General features: G+C 34.3%; 1 long non-coding RNA gene across 1 annotated transcript; it reads left to right on the top strand.

Annotated features, from left to right (window-relative positions):
- The first annotated feature begins 18,814 nt into the window (after nt 1-18,814).
- LOC149171690 (uncharacterized) lies at nt 18,815-19,261 on the top strand. The gene is made up of 2 exons (XR_016259576.1): nt 18,815-18,847; nt 19,020-19,261. It is a non-coding gene; the product is annotated as an uncharacterized LOC149171690 (long non-coding RNA).
- Nucleotides 19,262-19,577: the final 316 nt, after the last annotated feature.

Here is a 19,577-nt window from a genome sequence, read left to right as displayed (position 1 = left end):
GGGAATAATATAAAGCCAAGGGACTAATATTATAAACCTGAGGTATAAAACCCTAAGATAAATATTAAAAATCCTAAAATAAACATGGTTGAGCACGGTTGATTTTCATATTGAGAAAATCCTTGTCACAATGTGATGTTGGACCATGGTTGACCATGATGGTTGAACATGGTTGGTTATGGTTGACCATTGTTGAATAATATTAAACCCAAGAAATATGAACCCTTAGAGCAATAAACCCAAGGGATTGATATTATAAACCTAATGAAATAATAAACCTAAGGGATAAAAATTATAAACCCTATCTATATAAGCCCTAAATAAACATGGTTGCCCATAGTTGATTTCCATATTAGATTTATCTATTATGATATTGGCATAATCATAAATAGTTGGACTAATATTTAACCCTTAATATCGGGGTTTTATAAAACCAAAATATTATTAATATTAAAAGTACAAGAGATCAATAAACCCAAAGCATGTTTTTTTGTAATCTTGGTAGGACTACATCTTCATCATGTCCAACTTTTCATTCTGATCGAGGGGACAACATAAGATTCAAACCCAAGACGTCCAATTCAGTGAAACTTCATTTCCACGGCCATTTCCAATTAAGCTACCCCAAGTAGACAATAAACCCAAGGCATTATTAATATTACAAACCCAAGACATTAATATTATAAAAATAAATGATTAATAAACCCAAGCAATCAATATACTCAAGGAATCAATAAACCCAACAAACTAATATTAAAAACCCAAATGATTAATAAACATTAGGAATTAGTATTTTAAATTGAGGGGATTAACAAACCTAAGGGATTAAATCATAAACCAAAGAAATTATTAATATTATAAACTAGAAGGATGAAAAAACCAAATCTTTTAATATTATAAACCCAAGGGAAAAATATTAGAAACCCAGTGGAGTAAAAAACACATGGGATCAATATTAAAAACATAAGGGATTAATAAAGCCTAGGAATTAATATTTTAAACCCAAAGGATTGATAAACCCACATGACTATGAATATTATAAACCCAAGGGATTGGTAAAATTATAAATCCAAGAGATTAATAAACCGAAGGGATAAACATTGTAAATCTAAGGGATTAATATTAAACCTTAGGACTATTATTTAACCCTTAATATTTTGGATTAATAAACCTAAGGGATTAAATGATAAACCCAAGGAATTATTAATATTATAAGCTTAAAGAACAAATAAACCTAAGCCTTTAATATTATAAACCCAAGGAAATAGTAAACCGAAGGGAAATAATAAATCCAACAAACTAATATAAAAAACTGAAGAGATTAATAAAACCTAAGAATTAAAATTTTAAACTCAAGGAATTATTAATATTATAAACCCAAGGAACTAATAAACCAATGGTTTAATATTATAAACCCATGGAATTAGTGAACTGAAGGGATAAATATTAAAAACATAAGTGATCAAGAAGCCCAAGGGATCAATATAAAAAATACAAGAGATTAATAAAGCCTAGGAATTAATATTCTAAGCACAGAATATTGATAAACTCGCATAATTATTAATATTATAAACCAAAGCGATCAATAAACCTTAGAGATTGTTAGTATTATAAACCCAAAGAATAAATAAACTAAAGGGATAAACAATATAAACCTAATGGATTAAACCCTTAATATTGGGGTTTAATAAACCGAAGGGACTCTTATTATTATAAATCGAAGGAATTATGAATATTATAAATCCAAGGGATTATTAATATTATCAATACAAGGGATGAATAAACCCAATGCATTATTAATATTATAAACACAAAGCATTAATATTATAAAGACAAATGATTAATGAATCCAAGGAATCAATAAACCCAACAAACTAATATTAAAAACCCAAACGATTAATAATCCCTAACACTACAACAAAACCAGCGATTAGCGTCCCTTTTTACTTCTTTTTTTGCATCTAGAGCCCATTTTTGGTGCTATTTGCATCCATTTATCAAATATGGTGCAAAACTTGACACAAAATTTGCATCAAGTTTTGCACCAAATCTTACACCAAGTTTAGCACCAGGGATTGCAATAGGTTTTGCACCACGTTTTGCACCAAATTTTATGCCAAGTTTTGTGTCATCCTTTACACCAGGTTTTGTTCTAGGTTTTGCATCAAGTTTGGCACCTAATTTCGTTTGACATACTTTTGCATCCTCATTTGCATCCACTTTTTGCACCTACACTTGCATCAACTTTTGCATCGACTTTTACATCCTTTTTTGCATCATTTTTTAAATCATTTTTTGCATCCATTTTTTCATCCATTTGTGCATCCCTTTTGCGCCAAGTTTTACATCGAGTTTTGTGTCTAGTTTTGCATAAAATTTTGCATCTACTTTTGTTGCATCCACTTTTCCCTCTTGTTTGGCATCCATATTTACATCCTCTTTTGCATCTATTATTGTACCCACTATTGCATCTAATATTTTTGTGCCACAATTAGCGCCTAGTTTGGCACCTCCTTTTGCACCCACTTTTGATTATAATTTTGCATCCACGTTTGCATCCTCATTTGCGTCTAGGTTTTCATCAACTACTACATCTATTTTTGCATCCCTTTTTGTATCCAATTTTGGACTGGGATTTGCATCGGGTTTTGTGTCTCGTTTTGCATCTACTTTTGCATCGACTTCTATTGCATCCACTTTTGCACACAATTTTGCATCCACTGTTGCACCCATTTTAAATTTCACTTTTTGCATCCCTTTTTACATCTTCATTTGCATCATACTTTGATTCTTTTTTTGCATCTATCATTACATCCACTTTTGTTATGCCACAATTTGCACCATGTTTTGCACTCACTGTTGTATCCACGTTTGCTTCCAATGTTGCAACCATGTTCACATCCTCTTTTGCATCAAATATTGCATCTATTTTTGCATCCACTTTTATGTCAGGTTTATGCATTGGGTTTTGCATCTCGTTTTGTATCTACTTTTGCATCTACTTACATTATATCCATTTTTTGCATCCAATTTTGTTTTGCCTGTTGCATCAATGTTTGCTTCCACTTTTACATCCATTTTTGCATCTTATTTTGCATATTTTTTGTCTATTGTTACATCCACTTTTGTTGCACCATATCTTGCGCCTACCATTGCAACCACATTTGCTTCCACGTTTGCATCCCCTATTGCATCCACTTTTGTTTCATCCATTTTTGCATATACTTTTGTTTCCGTTGTTGCATCCGAATTTGTTTCACCACAATTTGTGCCAAGTTTTACACCTACCATTGGACCCATGTTTGCTTCCACTTTTGCCTTCATGTTTGCATCCAAGTTTGCATTGACAACTGCATCTACTTTTGCATCCACTTTTGTGTCAGGTTTTTCATGTTGTTGTGCATCTACTTATGTTGTATCCACTTTTCATCCAATTTTACTTCTATTGTTGCCCCCATTTCTATGTTCGCTTTTGCATCCCTTTTCCAACACTCATCATATTTTCTGCATTGATGATATTCCTTATGGCATTGACAATTATGAACAATTGATGACAATGTCAATAATATTGACAATGATGAAAATGAAGATGATGGCGATGACATGAATTGTGATTATGATGATAAAGACGATAGTGGTTACAATGACAATGATGATGATGGCAATGATTATGATGATGACGATGCTAATGAAGTTGGCGAATCTTCCCAATTTTAGATGTTGTCATTGTCATAATCATAAGCATTATCTTTGGTGTCATGATCATCATTTTCATCTAGGTCATCATCAAAAACAATAATGGCATGAATGATGATGATGCATGATTACAACAATGTCGATAGAAATTACATTAATGATGATGATGGGGATGATAAAAATGACAATGACGATGATAATGGTGGTGATGATGATCATCATCGATCATCTGTCAAAAATAGAGTTTTTATTTCTCTTATGTATATCAATGTGTCCTAAACAACCCTTTTCTAGCACTGATCACATTTTTTGGGTTGATGATATTTCTTACAACATCTACAATTATGAACAATTGCAAACAATGTCCATAATGATGATGATGATGGCATGAATGATGATTATGATGATAATGTAATGATGGCAATAACAATGACAAGGATGATGGTGATGATGATGACAATGATTATGATAATGAGAATGACCTTACAATCTTATGGATTCGTGAACAATTACTAGTTTCAATACCATCTTCTGGATACGTATTGCTATCATACTTTTAAAATTTTCTGTCTCTCTTGAGGTATCTTACTATAATGGTGTTGTCAACACTAGAAAGATATCTTGTTGTAATGGTGGTTCTAATGTTAGCACTAGCAAAGTTTTTGTTAAATTTTGGTTAAAAAAAACCGATTTATGCAATTATTTTGACAATCTATGTAAAAAAGTAAATAACATCCAATTATTTTGACTGTAGTCCCATTAATTATCATGAATTCACCAGTCTGAAGACCATCTTCTACATACATATTATTATTAAACTTTTTGCATTATATCCCTCTTATATCTTGTGGTAATGGCAATATTAGCACTAGAAAAATATCTTGTTGTAATGGTGATGTTAGTATTAGCACTAAAAAAATCACTAAATTTTGGTAAAAAAAGTTTATCATTTGTTTATTTTTAAATTGGGAAATTTTTGTTTTTATATTTTTGGTTTTTAATTCTATTTTTATGAAGTAATATTTTTTTTGGTTGAATTTTGGTAGTAACTAGTTTTTGGTCTAATCATATGTATTAACCATGTTCTTTATGCTACAAGTATAATTGTTGGGACAAAATTGCTCTTTCAAATAAGTTGCAAAAAGCATATAAATGGAAGAATAGCGATGACAACTATTTTCATTGTCCAACTGTTCAGTATATCATGTATGAAAATATTCAACATTATTATAAACAATGGATTAGAGGTGAGTCTGTAATTGTACATAATGTTTGGATGATACATAAAAACAAAGTTTGTTTCATTGATGTGGTTAGGATCTACTTTGGATACGAAACCCTAGGTTTGGAAGTATGCAAAATGAATTTGGTTTACCTTTGATAACAAATGAAATTTTATTTCTTTTTCCTCGTAAAACCAAGGAAGATATGGCAATAATTCTCGTTAGAAAACTACTTCTTGTTGAAGGTTTATAATTGGTTGCAAAAGTTCAACAACTGTGTATAGAAGTTTTTAGTTGCTATTAAGGAAACAATGTGATTATAGGTTTTAGCAGACATAGATCATTCTTGGTATTTGATTCACTTTGACGATGGCCTCTTCTGACTAATATATGAGATTGTGAATTTGTTGATATTTTTTAGATTACCAAGTAGATATAGTTGTTTATAGGAATTTTGTAAAACCTGAAGTATTGACAAATGGTTTTTCACTGTTAAGCAAATTTAAGTCAAATTGGGTTGCAAAACTTAAGGAGAAAGCAAAAACAATTGTTAGTAGTTGTGAATTGATATAGTCATTAAATAATTCCCAACCATTTTCTTTGTGCTACAAGTCTAATTTTCAAGACAAAATTAATAATTTTGTTTAGTTACAAAGAGCATATAAGTAGAATAATATCAACCGTACTGGAAACTATTTGTAGTGTCCATTAACTATTCAGTATATCATGCATGAAAATATTTAACATTTTAAAAAACAATGAAAATGACAAGTGAACTTGTAAATATACAGAATGCTTGGATGATACATCCAAGACAAAGTTGCATTCATCAATGTGTTCAAGATCTACCTTGGAATAGAAACCATATGTTTTGGAAGTGTGCAAAAAAATAATTTGATCTACCTTTAAAGATAGTCTAGTATGGTAACCTTTTATGACCAATGATTTTTTTTTTTCTCATCATCATCATATACATATATATATTAGAAACCAAGGAAGATATGATGATAATCGTCATCAAAAATGACCTATGATAGTGGTGGCGATGGTAAATATGATGACGATGACAATGGCAATGAGGATGATGATTAAATGATGATACCGATGACAACAATACAATGATAGGGACCCTATGCCATTAGGGATTCCCTATATGGGGAAAATATTACCTGCGTGTGGGAAAGTTATTATTGATCACAAAAATGAATAAACTCAGTAGAAAATTTGAATCACCTTCATTACCCATCCAAATATCCTTAATAATTCGAATTTTTATTGTAGTGTAGTTTAATATATTTGTGTTAATTAATTCCATAAATTCAACTTAACAAGTTATATTTGTGTGTTAAGCTATATTTTTCTATATTCACAATATGTGACAATTTATACACACATAAATTATTTTCATTTTGTCTCAGTCATAACTTCATATTATTTCTAACCATTTTCAACTAATAGATGAAACTAACCATAGTAACTCTTATCTAACTAACTGAGCTTGTTATTTCCAACCAACAAACCATATTAACTAACATACATTTTAATGACATTAATTGCATCAAGTAATGAGTATACCTATAAGAATATTCAAAACACCAATTTAGATTATGAGTTCTAAACATGGTAATTAAATGACTATTACAACCAAATAACAATGAATCATTTCAAAATGGGACATAATAATTGTCCTTATTTAAACATGAATGACATACCCTGTAAATTATCTAGAAGTCTTCATTTATGTTATCATCTGCATCTATGTCTTCCACTGCTTCCTTGTCAATGTTCATATGTTCTTGCAAGAAATTAATATTACTCTTCCTAAACCATTCTGCTAAAGTCATATTGTGATCATCCTCATCTTCACCTTCGTCATATTCTGTATCAATAAAAGTTGTTTCGTCATCAAAAATATCAGTGTTACCAGATCTATTAATTTGATCTTCATATTGTATATCATTAATATTGCCTTCTTCTATAAGATAATTTGCCTTTGGAAATTGTTGGTTGTCATGGTGAATTGCCTCATCTAATTTATCATTTTGTGAAAATACACCTCTAGCCCTGCTTGTCCATACTGCTAAAGGAATGTTGTCACCATCATCTAGTTCACAGTCCTCTAATTGAACATCATCATTGATGCCAATTTGTTCTATGTTCCCCGATTCTTGAACTATATTTGGTTGGTCATCATTACTTTTCTCTGTATTGATTGAGGCATCTTCGAATATATGCCTTAATCTTGGATCATAATGAATGACAAATATCCATTTTGGATCCAAAATATCTTCATAGAAAGAACCTGCATGTGAAGAAGATAAATATATTAGATCTCCAGTGGTATCAAATTTTACTATCAATGACAATGTATATATCCACAATAAAAAATGAATTACAAAATTACATACAACCGTTATTTCTTATATTTCTTATATTGTTTTAGTGAAAAAATACCTGCTCACAATGAATTGGTAGAACATAGGGCTCCTTATCCAGTGGTAGGTATTTTGATGAATCTATAGAAAACAATCCACTATGGATATCATGTCTCCATGTCCTGTCAAATGCTTCATACCATTTACATTTAAAAATACTACATTTGAAAGAGCGGTAATCTAACTCAATAATTTCTTGTATTTTTCCAACGTATTGAAGATTCCCTTCAATAACATTTTTATCTTTTGAACTTGCTCGACTTGATTGCTTGAAATCAACCATGACCCCACAATCGAAGGATCATCTTTTTGCATCTACTCTTTCTACACGATAATGATGACCGTATTCCCACATTGCAGGATACTTCCTCACCTGTGACAAGCCATTTACTTGAGTGAAATTAAATATGATTGTGCATAGTTAAATAGTTAACAATGTGATTAATGTATTCAAGTAACATTTTGTAATAATTCAAAATTTACCTTTTTTTCACATCCTCTGCACATGTTGATCTCATCTTCTATTATGTTTGCATCTATTCCTTCCTCATCTATTTGGTTTTGAATTTGTTTAGAAACCCATTCTATTGTGCATTCTTTTCCCCATTGACCGGAAATATTAGTGGGAAGTGGGGTATTCCTTGGGTTTGATATCTTAAATTGTTTGGACTTGCTTCTAATACTTCTTTCCTTTTTATATCATACATATCAATCCATTTATTCATGAATTCCATTTGGTAGAGGACAAATTTGTTGAGCACAACACTTTCATCAACACCTATTAAAAATCAACATGTATAATTCAAACTTAAAATATTATTCTTTCAATTTGCCTATCTAGTTTGAATGTACATTAGGAACATAGCGTTGTTTGAATCCTATGGAGATTTCAATATTTAGCGAACATTAGATGTTGAACATATTATACTACCATGTCATACATGTGAAGCATATTTAATATATGTTAGATGATCTAAATTACACCTTTGCATTAATATTAATACACAAATAATATTTTTTCTTATTGGAAAAAAAACACTATGGCATTTCCAACCTAAGTCAATAATGACTAAAAGAATTATTGCATAAATAAAAAATCCTAAAATGATGCCTAAGTGATCTATTCCTCCCAAAGAGACAGGAGTAAAGTATAAATGGTACAACTATGGGCACTACAATGTAAACAACACATGTTCAAACCTTTACAGGGGTAGAGCCTCTATGCACTGTGCATGAGGGAAGGTGTTTGATATCTTATAGTTGGTTTCCCTTCATCACCAAAGTGGATTAGGTTATGAGTGGATTGGCAAAGCAACCCTTATTTGTTCCTTTTAGTTTTTGAGAAATCTCAAGTTCAACTAGTGCTAGTAAATCTTATGTTCTCCTAAGATATAGGCTTCCCAGATCAAAGTACTGGTTCCCGGGGGTTGTGGGTTTCTCTATTGAAGGCATTGAACCTTGCCAATAGAGCCAAAAAGAATAAACATAATAGGATGTCTTATATACATATTAACAACTGAATTGGAATTGGGAGGATGAAATAAGAAAGAAAAGAATAGACAAAAACAATATATATATATATATATATATATATATATATATATATATATATATAGATTGTTTATACGTATTATTAACAAATGAACTTTAGAAAGAGTTCTTTCTGAGGCGGCTATAGCAGGAGGCTTGGATGCATGAGAGAGTTAACCACTCTTACCTGGATGCTCGGATGCCGGTAGTAGTGCATCGATACCATATCTTTATGAGTGTGTGAAATCTCCCGCTTCTTAATTAGTGGGCGGATCATTTGGTTACTCAACTGCAACAGGATAGGGGTTGGATGGTGTAGTTTCACTGGCCTCAACTGCTTCTTCATTAGCTGGTAATCTTGCTCCAGAAAACCCCGATCCGCCCCTCATTTCCATGTTCAATGGCCTGACCAGAGCGTTCGCTCCAGAAAACCCCGATCCGCCCCTCATTTCCTTGTTCAATGGGCTGACCAGACCGTTCACTCTAGAAAACCCCGATTCGCTCCAGGAAACCCCGATTTCGAATAGGATAGAAAGCGGAAGGAGGGGAATTGGGAGGATAACCCGAAAAAGAGACGGCGGGAATGAAAAAAAAGCTAGTGCTGGAACCTATGGATCTCACTCCCATGTTTGATGTGCTGATCATAGATCATTCGCACACGAAAACCCCGATTCGCTCCAGAAAACTTCGTAGATCATTCGCGGCAGGAAACTCCGATTCGCTCCAGAAAACCTCGATTTCGAACAAGAAAAAAGGCGGAAGGAGGGGAATTGGGAGGATAACCAGAAAAAATGCAGTGGGAACGAAAAAGGGCCAGCACTGGAACCTATGGATCTCCTCCATCTTCAATATGCTGACCATAGAACATTCGCTCTGGGAAAACCCTGATTTGGAATAGGAAAAAAGGTGGAAGGAGGGGACTTGGGAGGATTACCAAAAACAGAAAAGGACGCGATGGGAACGAAAAAGGGCCAGCAATACCAGATCATCGTTAGATTGAAGTTATTGAAGCTATTGGTGGCAGGAGAGAAGGAAAGTGCACGGGTCAAGGAGGCAGTGGGATATGTTCCCTTGTTCAGGTATAACTGATTCTATTCTTGAAACAGAAGCAAACATTTCAATCGATTTTGTAGACTGCAAGAATGTGTTCTCTCATCAAGATATGTATGATTTTGTTCCAGATAAAAGATGGATTGTCTTAGTAATGATAGTATTGATGTGTTGTTCCCTCTGATGTAATGACTGGTTACAAAGTTTGTAGGTTTTTTTACATGACCCTCGCCACAGGAAGTCTCTCGCTCTAAATCTTTATTGTTCTTAAGGGACCTTGTTATTGCTCTCAGTTACAGTCTCCCATCTCTTGTATACTACATTGTACACTGTTCATCCATTCATCAATGGTCACATTGACATAGAGACATTGTTCCTTTGCGACATAGTAGGCTTCACTGCACATATGTGTCTCACTATCCTCTGTATATATATAGATGTGTCTTTGGCTCTACACATAGATGTTCCAACATGCAAAAGTGCACCTTGTGATCTTCCTATCAACTTCTTTTCCTTCACTGTACCACATGGCATCCTTTCTGCCATCTGACTACTGTTCCTACCTTGCTACTTAGACAATCAGAGGTACTTGTTGAATGGTGGGTCCTCCTTCTAGGGGATGCATTCTCCTTGAGTTGCTTTGTCTGCAATTTCGGCTTGGCTTGTGTTTCTTATATAAGGCATCCTGTTCAGCATGTTGAGTGTATTAGGGTGGAGCTAGACTCCATGACCACTCATGCAAAAAGTGGGCCCTTATGGGAGTGCAAGACTCTTGGCAAAACTTATCACTTTGTGACAATTAAATTCGTGTGTTCTTCCCTTGGCCTGCGAGTCAATTTGGTGGTATGGTGACAAAAGAGGATAATTACTTTGAACAATGGGGATTTAATGACTTGGCTAGCACTTTGAGATGAAGATGTAACCATTTCAGTGCTGGAAATCATTGGAAAGTAACCATCAACTGCTGTTGCACTCATAAACTTGTTGGCTGTGCTGATAAACCTACTAGTTGCACTCACTACCTTACTGGTTGCATTTTATGTTCTACATCTGGAGAACAACATTTCATGTTTTACATGGCTTTTGTATCTGTGTTATTTTGGTTACCATTGCCTGTTCTACAACTGGAGGACAACTTTTTACGTTCTACATGGCTTTTTTGTCAGTGTTATTTTGGTTTCCATTGTTTAGGTGTTCAGGTTTTCTTCCCTCTTTTGTAAATTAGTGATAGGAGTTGCTTTTTCGTAATAGTAATCAGAGTTGCTTTCTCATATTAGTAATGTAAATGCCTAATAAATTTGAAGTTACAAATTTAGTGGAAGTAATTCATTTTTCTACTCCTAAAAGCTTGTGTTAAGAGTAAGAGGGCTATTAATGGGACATGCCACTGTAGCAATAAGAATTGCAGTGATTGTGGATATGGATATCACAAAGATAATTGAGAATAGAGACTAAGAATGTCTATATGGATAACCCCCAGTCTCCCAATTTGCATTTATCTGTTCATCAACCATTCGTACAACTTAGGATTCATAAGAGGCGATGCATCATCTGCAAGGTACATCGCCCTAAACCAGTCTTATGGCCTGGCGAGAGAATATTGGTTAGGCCCTTGGGGTATTGTCCTTAGCAGAGAACATTGTCCTACTAGCTTAAAATATAAAAAATTTCCATAAACTTTGTCTTCCAATATTCAGCTGTCAAGTTTGGTCTTTCAGTAAAAAAGCTTCGGCATTTTTGATCATCAGCAAATAAAATTTAAAAAACAGGGTTCAACAGGGTTTTAGTGTTTCCATTCAATTTGTTTTATAATCTTTGACTTAATCCTCATTATTTGAATTAAGTTTGTTTACTATCAATCTTTGTTCCCTCCATTAGTCTTTGCCCGCTAGCAATTGAGAATAAATTAGCCATCCATATTCTCTCTTACGGCTAATGGCTGCATGCATGGAATTCACTATTACTGTGTTTTTAACCAACATACAATGTGATGACTCTATCACATTGTATTTATTTTTCATATCACGTTTGGGCCATTGCTACGTTAGCTGGTAAAGATAATTGTATCCATAGTTACCAGACTCAGCTGAGTTAACTTGGCTAGTCTGACTCTGCTGGGATCTAAATATGAGCAGATCAGATGGAGTTGAAGCTTAACTTGGTCAGAACTCAAGGTCTAACTCAGACTCAAACAAAACTTGAGAGTTATCTTAGGATCTGACTTGGGCTTGGCAAGAATCAGGTAAAACTTGAGAACTAGAAAATAAAAGTTTTGTCCAAGTTATTTTCTTTTGCCCAACTTTCCTGAATTAAGTCTTAAGTCTTGCCTGATTTTAAGTCAAACCTTGATTCTTTGTCCATGCTGAGTTGAACATAATGCTTTATAGAAACAGTTTCCTTAATGCTATTTTATAGAGACATATAATTGAGTTCAGGATCAACTGATGCTTCCTTCACTTTGTTTAATGAGGTTGTTTGTATTTCCAGAATCTCTTTTAGGAAGTAGCTATTCCCTGAATATGAAGTTATGCATTATTTCTCAGTTCTCAGTTTTCTTTTTTGTTATGGATAAAAAATGTAGTGAGCATGCTATGCCAAGTTTATTCATAGAGATTAGTAATGAAAATCCAAATACAGCATATAGAAGATTAGGTTGACAGTGGATGGTTGATTGGCTCCAAAGATACTATAATTATATTTTCCTTTCCAGTGATCACTTTGTTGGTGGATTTTTTTGGTATTTTTCACTTGTCCATGCTTCAGTCCTGTGTTTCAAGCTTTGGAATATAATTTCCTTCATTCCATTGTTGCTCAAGTTCAACAGCTTTATTGCATCTAAGCTTCACTCACTTACACACAAACATAGGAAATGCATAGGAATTTGTTTCATTCAGAAACGGAACTAGAATAAAGAACAAAGAAAGAAAACATCTTTATTTATCAAAATTGTACTGATTATTATTGCTAAGGCTTAATACCATCAAGAATGACTGGTGAATAGGACTACAACAAGAGAATGGAAAGCAAAATTTGGGAATTTTACTTCCATGAGGAATGACTTATGCATAAAACAAAATTTGGTCGTTCTCATTATTTACTACTTACAATCACAGTATTCCCTTTCTCCCCATCTCGATGCTATATTTAATGGAATTTGATATTGTTTTTATGTTGATCTTGAACAACACCATAGGTTGACTGATTCGAATTTGGAAAAAAGTATGAAAGGTATAGCCAAAATTATGCTAGCAAATCTAGGTCCAACATCTATAGTGTTCTGGGATATAAAAGCGAACACGAATTCATTATTTTGTTTTTTAAACAAGAACAATTTATGTTTATATTACGAAAGATAGTTTACATACTGTGAAGTCTTGTTTAGAGGCAAAACATACTTAGAGTGACACTTAGCTACATAAACAGCTGCATTGAAACCGACTTCCTGAGACAATCATCCTTATAGTTTGTAATTTCTCAATACTGCTTTGCCGTGATTGACAAAACTATTCACCACTTGTTAATATGTCGAAGTATATCTTTGTCTGCCTTACAGGAACCCCCAACAGGGTATCCTCCAGAGGAGTGTCATTTGGAGTAGAGTAAGAAGTGCTTGAATCAAAGCCTTCGCTCCACTATGATGGGAGGTACTTCCTTGAAAGCTGACCATAGATTCTAGCATATTGGGATAAGAAAACAGAGTTATTCGATGGAACTTTTCTGTTGCATAATCTCTGTACAGAGGCCTCTTGAAGTTGGGATTTCGTCTCTTGAAGTTGAGAGCCTTTCGAAGCTAGGATTTTGTCTCTTGAAGTTGAGAGCCTTTTGAATCTGGGATTTGGTCTTGTGAAGTTGCTTTGTAGGGAGTGAGAACTTCAATAGTTGTTGGTCTCACTTGCAAGGAATTAATGCTGGAAGCCAATCCTTCACAGAGAGTTGAGAACAGAGGAAGCACGGAGAGAAGGAAAGCGTTCCCAATATAGCCTGCTAGCTGAGTCATAATGTCATATGTTGAAGCAAGGACACCACACCTCTTCCAGCTCCTTGTTTTTTGTGTTTCATTTTCATGGAAAATTCGGACATATTTATATTTTTTTCCAATACAAGGTGCTTTCCCTCCCAAACGTGGAATTTCCTTAGAGTCTCTCTAAATCTGTTTATGTTTCTTTCTATCTCGACATTCAAAGAACTTGAAATTCCCATTTATGAAGCTACTACTACTTGTCAGTCTCTAAGTACTGTTAGATCTTCTGAGGTGTTCTTTTGTAAGTTTTAATATAAGTATTCCTTTTGAGTGATGCCAAGGATTCTACATAGTTGTTGGTTGCTACTCCAATGTCCCAAGTTAAATTTTCAAATAATCTTCCTTTTGTTGTTAAGATTATCCATGCCATGAACGAATGGCTTGGATCTCCTTTTGATGTTCATCAAAGAGAATTGTTAAAATCTTCGCATCCAATCATTAATATAATCAAATTTGCAGGAGATTACTTAAATGGGATTACATTCATGTACTTTTTTCGGTGCTGGTTTCCCTCCCTTTCTCTTCCCAATTTGCCAAATCATAACTATTCTTCCAACCTTTTTCTTGTTGGCTTAATTCACTCTGCCTAATTTTTGAATTTTTCTAATCAAGTTGGCATTGATTCTTTAGACGTATTGGGAATATACCTATTTTCATTGAATATCTTGTCATTTTGATCAGTTGTATCTTCGAAAGAGAATAATATTCCAAATTACCTTTATAATTGGCTTGTTTTTGAATCCTTCAAGCAATAAAAGAAACCAGTTACTGAACAGTTCTTCTTTAGAAGATGCTGTAATAGAGGAGGGGAGACTCATTTCTATAACAGAAGAACGTAGGAAAGGGGGTTTCGTTGTTTACAAAACAATAGTCACATCTTGAAGGATCATTGATTCCTTGTTTCACCAGGTTCTCCTCTGTTAAAAGTGTCTCATTTGGCCAGACATTAAAAGTCAAGTTTGGAGATGGAATAGCTCAATTCGATCTTGTTTCATTTGATTTCTAGAGAGAGGAAGGATCCGCTCCTTCCAAGAAGTTTGAGGTATCCTTCTTTAATAATCTATTTTCTTGATTAGGTGCCCTGTTTTACTTATTCCTTTCTTATTGGAGCTTTCCCATCCGAGACTTGGGTCGAAGTTTGAGGTATCCTTCTTTAACAATCTATTTTCTTGATTGGGTGCCCTGTTTTACTTATTCCTTTCTTATTGGAGTTTTCCCATCCAGGACTTGGGTCAGAAAGGTCCAAAGGGTGTTCAGAGTATTAAGGAGGGAAATGGGATAGATCCACTTCGTTTTAAGGGGAAGAATGTGAATCAGCCTAGGAGGATATATGTGCCAAAAATGAAGGATTGTTAACTTTAGACCATCTTCTAAATGGAGAGAATTCCAGATTTGATATTTGAAGGGTTTCCAAGGACACGATTTTCGAAATCTTTCCACAAGAGGCATCCTTTGGCTGTAAAGTTAGATAGTTGTATATTTATAATTTATTTCAAGCTCATGGCCTAGCTAGACACTAAAATGATGTATGAGACCCACTTGTTTGTGAGACAAAAAACCCTCTCCACATAACATTTGCATTATTTAATTTATAATAGTGTATATCTAGACTAACTCTGGTTGTGCCGTTTTCATTGTTTAATTTACAGTGGTATACATATCGTAGCTTTCTAGAATAACTCCTATTGTACTTGTATTTATGTTTGCTAATGGTGTCCCATGCAAAGCTTTCTAGAATATCTCCTATTGTACTTGTATTTATGTTTGCTAATGGTGTCCCATGCAAATCTCCTGTTACATTTTAGTAAAAACAATGTTCACATATTTGTGTGGAGATGATGCTAGGTACCAATTCTGACTTCTTAATCAAAGGCATACTTTCATACTTCCTAAATGCTTCCAACACATTATATTATCGTGCAAAGTTGTTGTTTATTGTTGACAACTATTTGTGCAATGCATTTCCATTTAAAAAAACAACAAAACAGAACTCACAAAACCTTCATTGAATTCACATGCATATGATGGGCGTAGAGCCGTCACATGCATTTCATAACATATAGTTTGAGTGGGATGTACTAATTATAAGTAGCGTCTTTTATCTTGTAATCCAAACGATAAAGTTTCATAATGTAATGACATATCAACCTTCAACTTACTGGCTGCCATTATAACACCAATGGTATATCCAACAATGCAAAAACTAGATATACCAATAATTTATGACTTAGCAAGGGTTGAGATGTCCTTTGTAGTGAGGGTGCCTAACCTTCTAGCCTTATCACAATAGGCGAAACATGCCCCTTGGAATTGAACCTGGGTGGATAGGAGAACAAACTATGCTCCCAACCACTTGAGCTACTAAGACAAGACAATAACCTTTGTGGTTATTGATTGGCACGGATGGACATGACAAAAGGTTGATAGCTAAAAATAGTTAGTTTATAGGTACCCTTGTTGATGGCAAGGTGCACCATGGACATGTCTATTGCCCTTTGTCAAACTTGGCACGTTGCAAATTTGTGTAGCTCCCATTAGTTAGGCCTACTAAGAGAAGCTCGGAAGGGAACTTGGTGATTTGCAAGTATGACGCATGATGAACAAGATTGGCATAAAGAACTTGATTAGATTTTATAGACTTGTGATCCTAGGATACATGTAGATTCCAAGAGTTGGGGATTTGCTATTTTAGGGTTGCAATGGATGGGTAGAAGTGCCCTAAGGCGTAAGCATCCGAGAGTACAATTGTACAATGCACTAGTTGGGTTCACATTCATTTGGCACACATCCACTAGATGAACTTCTTATGTGCACCATTGCTAAGCACACTTGGGTGTGATGGGCACATTTGTTGGGTGTGTGGCATCTCGGGCCCAACGTGATAAAGATGTTTGATAGTTGATGGAACAAGAATGAAGTGGGAAAATGCACCATTGGCCACACATTCGTCAGGCACACATCAACTGGACACACTTGTTGGGTGTACCTTTGTTGGTTGTGCTTGGGCACCTTCAGCACAGCATCATTGGATGTCAGATAGTGGATGGACAAGAAGGGGCAGAGACTAATAGGCACACATATGTTAGACATGCTTACTGGGTGCACCCTTAGGCACCATTGGCTACACATTCGTCAGGCACACATCAACTGGACACACATGTTGGGTGTACCTTTGTTGGTTGTGCTTGGGCACCTTCTACACAACACCATTGGATGTCAGATAGTGGATGGACAAGAAGGGGTAGAGACTAATAGGCACACATATGTTAGACATGCTTACTGGGTGCACCCTTGCCATGTGTGCTTGGGTGCCTTGGGCACACTTGTTAGGTGTGTTGTGACTTAAGCACAACACCATTAGATGTTGGACAATTTGAAATCAAGTAATGAAGGGGGTTAAATGCATCATTGATCATAGAAGTTGGTGATGTGGACACTTGAGTCCACTTAAGCATAGAGAGGTTTGTAATATGCCAAAGAAGGATGCAAGTGTGAGACAAGTCTTGTATAAGTAGTGGACACCTCAAAGTTGCTAAGGCATCATCCATTGATCATTCACCAAGAGTGTAAATGAGCTCGATTATCGTGCTAAGTTCAAGGTTGGCATGGTAGGGTGAAACTGCACTAACTGAGTGAGAAGAAAAAGAAGACAAGAATTACAAGAGGCAATCTTTCAATTTTTTAAAGGGTTTGGATTGTGAAAGTCTATTGGGTAGTAGTTAAGGCAATACTTTCTTTGACTCATTGTATATCTAGAATAAAGTTGCAATTATGTTGTTATATATCTGTGACATTTTTTATATGATAACAATAAGGCACTTGCCTTGGATGCTACCTCTACTTTGTGTGTTGTTATAATATGTTTACTTGAATGAATGTTATGTTCCTTGCAATGTATTTTGTTGGTTAAGTGTTAAGTATTGTTGGGATGTTTTAAAGGTTGTGGTGGGACATGTGCCTATTGTTTAATGAATTTGATTAAGTTGGATTCAATTGCATTTGACACATTGTAGCTTACAGTAGAGTTATGAGTAGACCTCAAGTTAAAGTGTGTAGTGTGGTTGTTGTAGGTGTATGTTGGCCAACCGACTGTGGTTGAGTAAAACTAGTGTCACACAACCTCAAGAGTCAAAACAGGCTTGGGGAAACTTAGGTTCTTGTAGAAAAATTCTAGCAAACTGTAGGTTCATGACAAATCGTATCAAAGCAGTGCAAATGTTCATTATGTTTGACCAAACTTGAGGCAAATTAGTAGGTTTGGGGACAAAATCAACCACAAGAGTGACTTAAAGGTTGGAACAAAAACTTTGTTCCTTTTTTAATCAAGCAATCATGACTATATTTTTGCACAAAAGTTGAATACTTCAACCTCTCTTAACCATGACTTAGAAGGGCGCTTCAAGCTTCGGTGGCAAGTTAAGCAGGTTGACAAAAGTACGCTGAGGTAGTAAAGTAGATTGAGTCTTTGAGACTTCGGGTAGATTCTTTGCCCATACCTATATGCAGATGGATGGTGCAAAAGAAGAGTATGTGATGACAATGAAGCAATTGAAATTGCCCAAATCTAGTGTTAAGAATGTTGTTTGTTTCCTTTATTATCAGAATCATTTTGCTATTGATTTTCCTTTGAAGAAGATGTTGGAAGACTTGGAAGTACTCCAAGTGCAAAAAATTTGGAAGATAAAAACAACAGTGTTGGGAGGAGCCCAAGTGTACCAAACTTCAAAGGCATAGGTTCTTGATATGCAAATTTAGGGTAGTAGTTTGGTAGGCAAGTGTACCAAACTTTTGCATGTAGTTTAATATATTTGTGTTAATTAATTCCATAAATTCAACTTAACAAGTTATATTTGTGTTGATGGGTTGAATTTGTTGTTTGGATGGACTCTATGGTATGTAATCTTAGTTGGATTTCCAATATACTTTTAAACCATATTTTCATTTTATTTTTTAGTACTATTAGATATTATATCTTACCTCATTTTATGGTTAACATTGTATAACAAAAACATGCGTTGTGTTATGTAATTAATACTAACATGTAATATTGATTTTTTTTGTCAGAATGCTATAGGTAATGATTGCCAAGACGATGATCCAAATTATGTTCAACATATATCAGGAGATGATGAGGATGAGGATGAGGATGATGGTGGTGAAGGAGGAGATGATGATGATAGTTGCGGTGTTGGTGATGATGTGGATCAGAGTAATGAGGATGGTCAAGATGATTATGAGGATGATCTTGGTGGTGGTAGCTAGGCATGCACATGCATTGTTTTTTATGAAGAAATTATTGTGTAGAATGACATTGTTATGTTTAGATGGGTGTTGTGAATTTACCCTATATCAATGAGACATTTTGATTTTGTAATCATACGATGAGTTTGATTTATGTATGTTGTTAATTTATCGTAGAATAACGATATTCATGAAATATTTTGATTTGTTAATCATATTTGAATTTTAGTTGTTTTGATTAAAAATAATACTGATTTTATTAGTATTATGTTGCTATTTTATACATGTTTTGAAAATTGTTAATGGCACATTGTTATTTTTTTGGATGGATGTTGTCAATTTCTCTTAAATTTCTTTACAAATGATTTTGAATTGTGATAT

Source organism: Pinus tabuliformis, chromosome 4_2, assembly GCF_031772625.1.
Source record: "Pinus tabuliformis cultivar Carrire ecotype Pingquan chromosome 4_2, CPIR1, whole genome shotgun sequence".
Classification (NCBI taxonomy): Eukaryota; Viridiplantae; Streptophyta; class Pinopsida; order Pinales; family Pinaceae; genus Pinus; species Pinus tabuliformis.
Note: the sequence above shows the minus strand (reverse complement) of the source record. Positions and strands in the feature narration are given on the sequence as shown.